The sequence below is a fragment of the Salvelinus sp. IW2-2015 genome, linkage group LG8 (genome assembly GCF_002910315.2).
Source record: "Salvelinus sp. IW2-2015 linkage group LG8, ASM291031v2, whole genome shotgun sequence".
Classification (NCBI taxonomy): Eukaryota; Metazoa; Chordata; class Actinopteri; order Salmoniformes; family Salmonidae; genus Salvelinus; species Salvelinus sp. IW2-2015.
Window position 1 is genome coordinate 2,063,634 of NC_036848.1, and position 3,493 is coordinate 2,067,126.

General features: G+C 50.2%; 1 pseudogene; it reads right to left on the reverse strand.

The window, feature by feature from the left end:
- Positions 1-1,952, reverse strand: part of LOC111967078 (transcription factor COE1-A-like) — a 65,172-nt pseudogene extending 63,220 nt beyond the window's left edge.
- Positions 1,953-3,493: the final 1,541 nt, after the last annotated feature.

Consider the following 3,493-nt stretch of genomic DNA (forward strand, 5'->3'; position numbering starts at 1 on the left):
CTCCTCTCCCGCGCCGATGCATCTCGTGCTCTCTCTGTGTCCCCTTCTTCCTCCATCTCTACCTCTCACACCTGATCCTCTCTCCCCCACGCTCCCCCACTCTCTGTCCCTGTAATGTTTCTGTTCCCTCGCCATACTTTCCCTTCTTTCCTCCCTCTCCATATGCGGCCCCGGTGGTAAGAACTAGCTATAGGGGAATAGGGTGGCCATTGGACACAGACCTAGAAAATAGTCATCACAGCGACTTAAACTTAACGCTGAATCTTAAATGTAATCTAGTGGTGCGCTATCACCCAAAATCAGTCGTAGTTTGATCATGATGGTCCCTGGGGTTGAGGTCGTTCCACACAGGAAAAATATTGTTCCTGTTAAATTACCTTCAGGAAAAGATAATGAAATCTCACTGGATTACTTTGAGTTTTGAGAATCTGAGCAGGCTCTAAATCATTACAAAGTATTAGGGGTGTGGTGTGTGTGCTGTGTGCGTGTGCGTGTGCATTGTGTGCGGGTGTTGTGTGGTGTGTGTGTGTGTGTGTGTGGTGTCGTTGCTGTAGTAAGTGTGAATCGAGCATGCTATGTAAGTTTCAGAAATGTTGTTAACCTGGGAAAAGGCTTTGGCGAGGAGAGAGAAGATAGAGAGCTGGATAAATAAACCCAACAGGCCAGGTCTTCATAGGAAATAAGCTCAGCGTTATGCTTTAAGCTCCTGGGCCTCATAAGAACCATATCCTGCTACGGACACATGTTCCTCATAAGACACTTATCGTGCAGTATAACTTGAGAGAGAGAGAGAGAGAGAGAGTTTACCATGCTCCAGGTACGAGGGTGTTCCTTCTGAGGGGTCTTGTCTCCTGGCCCGGCGACCGTGTTTAGAGTTGTTGTGGACAAACATGTTGTCAGACACAGAGAGGACATGACCGTCCACACTCACCGTGGTAGACACCACCACCTGGGACAGACATGGACAGGAGGCACAAGAGACATAGAGGTAAAGGGGTCAGGGGGACAGACAAGGACACGTGAGACAGAACCTGAAAGCTACCATCAAACAGCATTACTGTTGTGTCTAATGTTATGATGTAAAATGAGGTTTTACGGTTCTCTCTCTCCCACCTGAAAGCGTCTCATGTCTCGTGGGTTCCCTGCATTCTTCAGACAGTTCTGGTTGCATTTCAGGAAGAACTTGAGGAAGAACCTGGAGAGAGAGGAGACCAGAAAACATTTTCATGCATCATCGCTTTTGTTTCCTGACCTAATAGAGCTGCGTTTAATCAGACAGCAATGAGAGCAGCAGCATGTGTGTGTACCCCACAGGGTGTTGTGATGCATCTCGTGCAGTTGTGCAGTAGTTAGAGGGAAGGTGCATGCCTGCTTCCCACCTGCTTGTAACCCTCTCGCTTACAGCTTCCTGCCACTGGCTAGCACTTGTAGCAAACCGGGAAGCAAGCTCTGCATGTAAGCCTTCACTTGCCAGTATACAGCCTCTCCATCACCAAGACTCCTGCTGGGCGTCCCCGTGGTAACACACGTTAACTGGGCGTGGCCCCAGGCTCACTCGGCAGGGGATCTGGGAGCTACAGCGGTACCCAGGGTAGCAGTGCACAGGCCCACATTATGTGGACACGCCCTGGCATCGGCCAACCACCGTGCCACTGCCTTGTGGGTAAGTCTGGGAAGACAACGTTTATGGCAGCTCACCCTGAGAGAAAAGTAACATGCTGACGGCGTGCAACAGGCGGTGCTTTGACGGAGGTGCTGGTCGTCATGGATTTTTTTCCATGTCACCAGAGCCCATTCCAACAGCAAAGAAATTATGTTGAGACAAGCACATCCTCTATGTACCCTATGTACCCTATGTGCCCTATGTGCCCTATGTCTCCTATGTCCCCTATGTCTCCTATGTCCCCTATGTCTCCTATGTCCCCTTTGTCCCCTATGTGCCCTATGTGCCCTATGTCTCCTATGTCCCCTATGTCCTCTATGTCTCCTATGTCCCTTATGTCTCCTATGTCCCCTTTGTCCCCTATGTACCCTATGTGCCCTATGTCCCCTATGTGCCCTATGCCTCCTATGTCCCCTATGTCTCCTATGTCCCCTATGTCTCCTATGTCCCCTTTGTCCCCTATGTGCCCTATGTGCCCTATGTCCCCTATGTGCCCTATGTCTCCTATGTCCCCTATGTCTCCTATGTCCCCTATGTCTCCTATGTCCCCTTTGTCCCCTATGTCCCCTATGTGCCCTATGTCCCCTATGTGCCCTATGTCTCCTATGTCCCCTATGTCTCCTATGTCCCCTATGTCTCCTATGTCTCCTTTGTGCCCTATGTGCCCTATGTCCCCTATGTCACTCAGCGCGCAGGTATCCACTACTGCTCTTCAGCGAGTTCCACCTAGATTTCCTGCACCATTAAAGTCTACTGGCGACGGGGTGCTTGGTAACGGGGGCAGGACTGAATGACCAGGAAGCTCCTAGCCAGGCTCCTGCACGGTGACGGCACAGGGCTATTGGTCATCAGCAGCTGGGATTTGAATGGCAGCTGCTCCAGGCAGACCGCTGTACGTCTGAGCAGACCGTTTTAGGAACCACAGTTCGCATCCCGGCTGGGGAAAGGCCTAGAAAAGGTGTCCTAAATATTGCCCACTCTAAATCTCCTAGATAGGCTACCGCACCTATCAGGACAGTCTATTTCAGTGGTTGAAAACTAAATAAGAAGAAATGTGTCCCCTTACAACTAGCAACATGTAACATAAGGACTCTCTTGGACTCGAGCCATGGCGCCGAAAGGCCCGAAACGAAGGACTGCACTCATCGCAGCAGAGCTGAAGCAATACACCATCGCCATCACTGTTCTCGGTGAGACCAGACTCCTGGGTGAAGGGTCACTCAGGCAGGAAAGAGAAGACTACATTTTCTGAAAGGGATACCCCCCAGAAGGGCAACATCTGCATGGTGTGGGCATTGCCGTGAAGAACTTCTCTCCTGACAACCCTCACAGAAACACCAACTGGCATAACCGAAAGACTAATGTCACACAAAGACTGCTTTTATGAAATGCTGGACGAGGCCCTCCACAGAGTACCCAAAAATTATAGGACAACACTGTTATAGGAGTTATAGGACAACACTGTTATAGGAGTTATAGGACAACACTGCGTTGGTCATGCCATTGCAAATGATTGAGATTTCTAAGTCTTTGTGCTGAACATGAACTCACCATCACCATCACCATTTTCCAAATGAATAACAAATACAACACCTCCTGGATGCACCTGCGATCAAAGCACTAGCAGCTCATCGACTGGCTGTCATGTGCTCTGATATCAGGGATGTCCTCATTACGGCAGATATGACATGTTGTTACGATGCCTTGAAGACCAACCACGGCCCAGCAACTTGCTCTCTCTGTCCCCTCAGAAGGGCCTCTCTGTCCCCTCAGAAGGGCCTCTCTGTCCCCTCAGAAGGGCCTCTCTGTCCCCTCAGAAGGGCCTCTCTG